Below are 9,849 nucleotides of genomic sequence, written 5' to 3' on the forward strand. Positions count from 1 at the left end.
TTGGAAGTTCCGGTCTTAATGTCATCGATATCATCCGCATATTCTTTGTGTTGAGTGGGCATACTGTTTTGGATATTATCAATCTGCTGAAAATTTTCCTTCTTAGCAGTTTGTTTGGTCGCCTCCTTCTCTGCTGCTTGTCTGGTAGCTTCATTCTGCATAATCTTTGGCATTTGTTCTGTACCTTTGACTCTGTTTCCATCCATAGTTCCATGACCCTTATCATTCTCATTGATTGTGGTAATATCTGCTTCAAAAGCCTCTTTATTCCTCTTGATCTCAACCTCTTTCTCCTCCGCTGCTTTCTTTCTTTCAATGGCCCAGCAATTTAGCAAATTGTGTCCCAATTTTCTGCATAATTTGCAGTACTTAGGAATTCCTTCATACTCGAGTTTTTGAACAAATCCTTTTTGAGGAGCATTATCATATACTTGTCCCACATACACAGAATCTGGATGTGATTTTAACAAGTCAATCTCCACTATAACCTTAGCTACACTTGGTCTTGTTCTACCCCTAGTCGCTAAGTCCATTTCGAGCGGAGTACCCACAACGCTAACAACTTGTTTTACATACTGCCATGTATGCATACGAAAAGGAAGGCCAGGAAGAAGTACCCAAACAGGAGCAATTGGAAGGTCCTCCTCCGGCTTAAAATCCGGTGACAACTTCTGAAGCCACATTTGTTGTCCCTCGGTCTCTATAACTCGTTTCAACCAAACCATGGAGAAATCTTCATTAGTTAAATCTAAAAACACATTGAAATTGTCATACAAGCCAATTTTGGACGATCCTTTTAGCGAAATCAATTCCTTAAATTTAGACTTAATTCGATCTATTTGGGGCCGAGGTTTTAGAAATCTACCAACTAGAGTGAATTTACATTCGGAAGCCATAATTCCATAGTAGTCTGATGCTTTGAACATGATTACCGGCATACCATTGTATGTGGTGTGTGTAACAATTACAAAGTCCTGTTCATGGCGGTTAGGGCACACGGTTGAATTTGGGGAGTTTGTTACTTTGGTTGCATAGGAGATTTTGCCTTCAATTGCTTCAATGGTTTGCTTCGCCTGTTTAGTAGAAGCATTTTGCCCATCCAGACGCGCCGGAATGGCACCGTCTGGCGGGTCCATGGGGAGGTGTGTGTGTTTTACTCGTTAAAAAATGTTACCGTTGGAAGGAGGGATAGAAAGCGAGTTGTTTTACATAATCAATTTGCTCACGTCCTGCCTTGCCTCATTTAGCATTTTCTCAGATTTTCGCCCCCCCTTGTCCTCCCCACCAAGCCCTGCCCCACTCTGCCCCATTTAAGTTTTCTTATTATTATTATTATTATTTTATTTCGTAGTATTCTAAATTGATTTCGTCTAACTTTCTTCAAAAACTTTATTGGAACCTTAAATATTTGAAGTACCAAGTTGAAGTTGACTTTAGTTGTTTACCCTAATTCAATAGTTTAGATGGATTCAACAAAATGTAAAACGCAAAAACAACCTTTTGTTAAATAAAATTTTCTTTCTTGTTATTGTACTCCAGAAGTATCAAGTAAGATATCAACGGTTCAAATTGTTTTTGTTTTTAATTTTCATGAAAAAAATTTAATTTAAAATTATTTACTCTTGAAGTAGCTAGTATGCAACTGTTTCGAAGTCAAGAAAACTTGCCTTTTTATAGGAAACACGTTATCTGCAGTCACCATGAAGAGTCAAGAACCTTAAAAGTGTGTTGATTAGAAAAATGTTGGCATATTGTTTGGTATTCAATTTACACAGTAGATTGAAATGTGTATTAACAGATGGTATATTATTAACAGTCTTTGCCAAGTAAAGGATGAGAAAACAGAATTAAACAAGTAAACATATATGGTACCATATCGATCTCTAATTGTCCAATGTTACTTAATGGAATACTTAATAGCAAAAAAAAAAAAAAAAAAAAAATTAAAACTGTTACGACCCGAAATTCTCACCTTCGGGATCATGATGGCGCCTAACATTTCACTTGCTAGGCAAGACAACGTTAGAATTATTTAAACCATTTTTAACAATTCATCTTAATTAAGTAGTAAAGAAACCAAACAACTGGAATAATGTATGAATTAAAGTAAACAAACCAAAATGATAACAATGTCTAAACACCAACCCAGAACTGGAGTCACAAGTGCACGAACTTCTAGAATACTACAAACAAGGGTCTGAACAAAATAAAGTTGTCTGAAAGAAAGCACACAACTAAGATAAAGTAGAAGGGGACTTCAGAACTGCGAACGTTGTACAGCTATACCTCAAGTCTCCTTTGATAGCTGAATCTAAACAAATCTACAGTACGCTGCTGGGACCAACTCCGGTATCTGCACAAGAAGTGCAGAGTGTAGTATGAGTACAACCGACCACATGTACTCTGTAAGTGCCGAGCCTAACCTCGACGAAGTAGTGACGAGGCTAAGGTAGGTCGCTTACATTAACCTGTACGCAATAATGATAATAATAACAGGTAAAGAAGTAAAACCGGTAAGTTATATCAATTATTGAAGTCAATTCAGTAGTCATAAACCTTCAATTAATTTTCCGTTGTGACGTGCAACCCGCTCCAACTATATAAACTTAGAATAAAATCCGTTGCAGCGTACAACCCGCTCCAACAATATAATTTTTCAATTAAATTTTTTTGCGGCGTGCAACTCGCTCCAACAATATAAACTTTTAATAAATCTATTGCGGTGTGCAACTCGATCCAACAATATAATCTTAAAATAAATCAGTTGCGGCGTGCAACCCGCTCCAACAATATAATTTAATAACTCTTAAATGTACAAATACCCCAATAAATACCACATTCAATAAGAAATTATTAGGCAACAAGGCATACAATGATTATGATTTATTTAGGAAACAAGTAATGACAAGTAGCAATTAATTATGGAAATCATGAAAAAAATAGGTAATTTAATATTTAATATGCTAAATGTCAAATAGCAATTAAGACACATAAGTCAAATAAGCAGGTAGCAATTATAGCATGAATTCAAAACATAATATTAGACAAAGAATATAAGAGAAATAATTAATATACTAATTAATTCATGATTTAAAATGATTTATGATTTTCAGACAAATATGCAAACAATCAATTTGACGACATATAGGAACTCGTCACCTCGCCTATACGTCGTTACACATGAAATTCACGTAACAAGTAATTCAAGGGTTCTATTCCCTCAAGTCAAGGTTAACCACAACACTTACCACGCTCCGCAACATAATTCAAGATTTAAATAAACCATTGCCTCGCGAATTAGTGTCTGAAAGCTTCAAATCTAGTCACAAATAATTTAATATACTCAACATGAATAGTAGGAATTAATTCCATAGGAAATTACTAATTTTCCGAATTAAAATCTGAAATTCATCTCAAAAACTCACAGTAGGGCCCGCGTCTCGAATCTCGGAAAAACTCATGAAATTTGAACACCCGTTCCGAGACTAGTCCATCCATACAAAAAATTATCAAATTCCGATGTCAAACGGACCTTCAAATCCTAAAGTTTAGTTTTTGGAAAGCTTAACAAAAATCCCAATTTCTTTCATCTAAATTCCAAATAAACGATGAATATAAGCATGTATTTATGAAATATAATCACTTTCAGGTATAGAACTTACCCAAGTCGAAGTCGTAAAAAACCCCTTTGAAATTGCCCAAATTCGAGACTCAAAACTAAAAAATGAGTAAAAATGGCTAACCCTCGATTTTATGGGTTTTGCCCAGGTTTTTTCGCATCTGCGGGCAAAAGTGCCGCATCTACGAGCTCGCTTTTGCGGAGATTGTGGTCGCTTCTGCGGGCTGGCTCACTTCTGTGGATATATGAACAAGTCCCGTAACATAATACGGGCTTACTCGGGGTCTCAAATCACATAAACCAACGTCGAATTTACAATTCACACCTCGATTCGAACTTTTGAGTTTCAAACTTTTCAATTTATAAAACTCGTGCCAAAACGTATTAAACAAATGCGGAATGAATTCAAATTTGGCACACAAGTCATAAATGACATGACGGAGCTATTCAAATTTCTAGAATCGGGTTCTGACCCAGATATCAATAAAGTCAAATCCGTGGTCAAACTTTGGAATCTCTAAGCTTTCAAACTTCCAATTTTTAACAAATGGTGATAACTCAAGCTAGAGACCTCCAAATTAAATTCCGGGCATACGCCCAAGTCCCACATCACGATACGGGCCTACAGAACTGTCAAAGCACTGATCCGGGTCCATTTTCTCAAAACGTTGACCGAAGTCAACTCAAATGAGTTTTGAAGTATTATTTCACATTTTAATCAATTGTTCACATAGAAACTTTTCAAAAATTTATATGGACTACACACGCAAGTCGAGGAAAGATGAATGGTGCTATCTGAGATTTAAGAATACATAAATAATTATTAAATTTAAAGATGACCTATCGGGTCATCACATTCTCCACCTCTAAAACAAACGTCCTTCCTCGAACGAAATTAGAAAATTACCCGAGTTGGTGAAAAGGTGTGGATATCTACCTCGCATATTCGACTCGGACTCCTAGGTAGATGCTTCAACTAGCTGACCTCTCCATTGTACTCGAACTGATGGATAACTCTTAGACCTCAACTGTCGGGCTTGCCGAGCTAGAATAGCTACTGGCTCCTCCTCATAAGTCAAATACTTGTCCAATTGGACTGAGCTGAAATCTAACACATGGGACGAATCACCATGATATTTTTGGAGCATAGACACATGGAACACTGGGTGAACTGCTGATAAACTAGGTGGTAGTGCAAGCCTCTAGGTTACTTCACCCACCCTTTCAATAATTTCAAAGGGTCCGATATACCTAGGGCTCAACTTGCCCTTCTTTCCGAACCTCATTACACCATTCATAGGTGAAACGAGGAGTAACACTCTTTCTCCAACCATGAATGCAACATCACGAACATTACGGTCGGCATAACTCTTTTACCTAGACTGAGTTGTGCAAAGTCGATCCTGAATAATCTTGACCTTATCCAAAGCATCCTATACCAAATCGGTACCCAACAACCGAGCCTCTCCCGGTTCAAACCATCCAACTAGAGAACGACACCGCCTCCCGTATAATGCTTCATATATAGCCATATGAATGCTCGACTGGTAACTATTATTATAGGCAAACACCGCAAGTGGCAAGAACTGATCCTAAGAACCTCCAAAGTCTATAACACAAGCGCGAAGCATATCTTCCAATATCTGAATAGTGCGCTCTGACTGTCCGTCTATCTGTGGATGAAATGATGTACTCAACCCAACCCGCATGCCTAACTCATGTTGTACAGACCTCCAGAAGTGCGAGGAGAACTGCGTACCTCGATCAGAAATGATAGACACGGGCACACCATAAAGGCGTACAATCTCGCGGATGTAAATCTCCGCTAACCGCTCTGAAGAATAGGTAACTGCTACTGGAATGAAATGTGCTGACTTAGTCAACCTATCCACAATGACCCATACTGCGTCGAACTTTCTCTGAGTCTGTGGAAGCCCAACAACAAAATCCATAGTGATACGCTCCCACTTCCACTCAGGAATTTCTAACTTTTGAAGCAAACCACCAGGTCTCTATTGCTCGTACTTGACTTGCTGACAATTTAGACACCGAGCTACATATGTAACTATATCCTTCTTCATTCTACTCCACCAATAATGTTGCCGCAAATCATGATATTTTTTGGCAGCACCTGGATGAATGGAATACCCGAAACTGTGGGCATCTTCAAGAATTAACTCACAAAGCCCATCCATATTAGGCACACAAATACGACCCTGCATCCGCAAAACTCCATCATCTCCCACAACAACCTGTTTGGCACCACCGTGCAGCACTATATCCTTAAGGACAAGCAAATGAGGATCATCAAACTGTCGCTCTTTGATACGCTCATATAAAGAAGACTGAGCGATTGTGCAAGCTAGAACTTGACAGGGCTCTGAAATATATAACCTTACAAACTGATTGGCCAATGTCTGAACATCTGCAGCTAACGGCCTCTCACCAACCGGAATATACGCAAGGCTGCCCATACTCACAACCTTTCTACTCAAAGCATCGGCCACCATATTGGCCTTTCCAGGGTGATACAAAATGGTGATATCATAGTCTTTCAACAACTCCAACCATCTTCTCTGCCTCAAATTGAGATCTTTTAGTTTGAACAGATAATGTAGGCTACGATGATCAGTAAATACCTCACACGAGACACCGTAAAGGTAATGCCTCCAAATCTTCAGCACATGAACAATGGTTGCCAATTCTAAGTCTTGAACAGGATAATTCTTCTCGTGAACTTTCAACTGCCATGACACATATGCAATCATCATGCCATCTTGCATCAATACTGCACTAAGTCTAACGCGAGATGCATCGCAATATACCGTATAAGATCTTGAACCTGTGGGTAATACCAATACTAGCGTCATAGTCAAAGCAGTCTTGAGCTTCTGAAAGCTCAACTCACATTCGTCTGACCATCTGAATGGGGCAGCCTTCTGGGTCAATTTGGTTAATGGAGATGTTATAGATGAAACTCCCTCCACAAACCGGCGATAATAACCCGCTAGACCCAAGAAACTCTGAATCTCTATAGCTGAAGTAGGTCTAGGCCAATTCTGAACTGACTCAATCTTCTTAGGATCTACTTTTATGCCTTCTACCGATACAACATGCCCCAAAAAAATAACTGAGTCTAACCAAAATTTGCATTTTGAAAATTTGGCATATAACTGATTATTCTTCAAACTCTGAAGCACAATCCGAAGATGCTGCTCATGCTCCTCTCGACTGCCGGAGTAAATCAAGATATCATCAATGAATACCACCACAAACGAATCCAAATAGGGCTTGAATACTCGGTTCATCAAATCCATAAATGTTGTTGGGGCATTTGTCAGCCCAAATGACATCACTAGGAATTTGTAATCCCCATACCGAGTCCAAAAAGTTGTCTTAGGAACATCGGATGCCCTAATCTTTAACTGATGGTAACCAGACCTCAAATCGATCTTTGAAAATACCTTGGCACCCTGAAGCTGATCGTATAAGTCATTAATTCTTGGCAATGGATACTTGTTTTTGATAGTAGCCTTGTTTAACTGCCGATAATCTATACACATCCGCATTGAACCATCTTTCTTCTTTACAAATAACACTGGTGCACCCCAGGGTGAGACGCTAGGTCTAATGAATCCCTGGTCGAGCAAGTCTTGTAACTGCTCCTTCAATTCCTTTAGTTCTGACAAGGCCATACGGTATGGTGGAATAGAAATAGGATGGGTGCCCGAAGCCAAATCAATACAAAAGTCAATATCTCTGTCGGGTGGCATCCACGGAAAATCCACAGAAAATACATCTGGAAACTCACAGACAACTGGGACTGAATCCATAGAAGTAATATCCGCATTGGGATCGCGAATATAAGCCAAATAAGCTAGGCACCTCTTCTCGACCATACGCCGAACTTTCACGTAAGAGATAACCTTGTTGGTGGAATGACCAAGAGTCCTTTTCCACTCTATTTGAGGTAACCCTGGCATGGCTAAGATCACCGTCTTGGCGTGACAGTCAAATAGAGTATGATAAGGTGACAGCCAATCCATTCCCAAGATAACATCAAAATATACCATATCAAGAAGTAGAAGATCCACCCAAGTCTCAAGACTCCCAATAGTAACCACACACGAATGATAGACATGATCTACAGTGATAGAATCCCCCACCGGTGTAGACACGTGCACAGAAGCACTCAAAGAATCAAGAGGCACAACCAAATATGATGCAAAGTAGGAGGACACATATGAATAAGTAGATCATGGATCAAATAAAACTGAAGCATATCTATGGCAAACTGGAACAATACCTATGATCATGGCATCGGGTGACTCGGCCTCAAGCCTAGCTGGAAAAGCATAAAATTGGGGTTGGGCCCCACCACTCGGAGCTACGTCTTTGGGATGGCCTCTAACTGGATGGCCTCCACCTCTAACAACCTGAACTCACCTCTAGTTGTCTGACCCTTGCCCCTAGTTGGCCGGGCAAGCGGTGGAGCAACTGGTGCCAGTATGATGGCACGAGAATCCTACTGAGATCTGTTGCTCGACAACATAGGGCAGTACCTCCTGATGTGACCAATGTTCCCATGCTCATAACACCCATCTTGTTGTTGTGGTTGCTAAAGCTGAAGTTAACCCGAACGGGCTGAATAACCGTTGTAGTGACTCTTGAGAGGTGGTGCACTGATAGGAGCTGGATATGCACTAAATGTCGGCTACCCAGAGTAAGGCAAAATAAGACCATGACTCCCTGAAGCACCATGCGATGCCTGAATTGCTGAATAAAATGGTCTGGGAGGATGACCCCTACCATAAGTACCCCTGCCCCCAGATGAGGCGCCACTGAAATTACCGGAATGACGGGGCCTTTTATCAGACCCCTGCCCTCTCTCGTGTGCAAGAACCATCTCGATCCTCCTATCAACATTAGCAGCCGCCTGAAAGGGAATCTCACTTCTGGTCTCCTTGGCCATCTGAAGCCTGATAGGGTGAGTGAATCCATCAATAAACCTCCCCACTCTCTCTCCCTCAGTAGGAAGTAAAAAGAGAGCATGATGGACTAGATCCACAAAACAGGCCTCGTACTGAGTAATAGTCACACTGCCCTGCTAGAGATGCTCAAATTGCCTGCGGTAATCCTCTCTCAATATGATAGGGAGGAACTTCTCTAGAAATAGCCGTGAGAATTGCTCCCAAGTCATTGCAGGCGACCCAGCTGGTCTGGTCAACATATAATCTCTCCACCACCTCTTGGCGGATCCCGTCATCTGAAATACAGCAAAATCATCCCCACTGGTCTCAACTATACCCATGTTCCGCAACACCTCATGGCAGCAGTCAAGATAATCTTGTGGGTCATCAGAAGGTGTACCACTGAAGTGAACTGGAAAGAGCTTAGTAAACTTGTCCAACCTAAGTAAAGCCTCAGAAGACATAGAGGGCCTATCACCGTCTGGTGCCGCAACAACTGGCTGAACTACCCCAACTAGAGAGGCTGCTGGAGCCTGATACAGGGGAGTCATATGCTCCGGAGCGGGAGTAGTGGGAGTTTGTGCTCCTCCTCCAACCTGTGATATGGCTGGTGCCCCTAGAAATATACCATTCTGGGCCACGCCTTCCATAAGACTCACCAAACGGACTAGAGCATCCCAAAGCACTGGAGTAGCTATGAATCCTTCTGAAACCTGAACTGGTTCAGCCGGTAAAATATGAATTGGAACCTCCTCCTAAAGATCCATCTGAGGTTCTACAACAGGTGTTGTTTCTTGAGCTCTACCTCTGCCTCTACCTCGGCCTCTGGCACGACCTCGGCCTCGGTCTCTATCCCTGGTCATAGTTGCCACCGGGGGCTCTGGTCCATGTTCGTCAGTAGATGTATTATGCGTTCTCTCTATCTGCGAGAGAATAAGAATAGAATGGTTCAATCATCGATGATAGAATAAAATTGCACGACAGAATAAGAAAGAAGTGATATTGGTCCTAAACTTCATAGCCTTTGAGAGATAAGTACAGACATCTCTGTGCCGATCCCTCAGACTATACTAAGCTTGCTCGTGACTCGTGAGACCTAAGTAACCTAGTGCTCTGATACCAACTTATCATGACCCGAAATTCCTACCTTCGGGACCGTGATAGCGCCTAACATCTCACTTGCTAGGCAAGCCAACGTTAGAATTATTTAAACCATTTTTAAGAATTCATCTTAATTAAGTAGTAAAGAAACCAAACAAC

The sequence above is a fragment of the Nicotiana tabacum genome, chromosome 14 (assembly GCF_000715075.1).
Source record: "Nicotiana tabacum cultivar K326 chromosome 14, ASM71507v2, whole genome shotgun sequence".
Lineage (NCBI taxonomy): Eukaryota > Viridiplantae > Streptophyta > Magnoliopsida > Solanales > Solanaceae > Nicotiana > Nicotiana tabacum.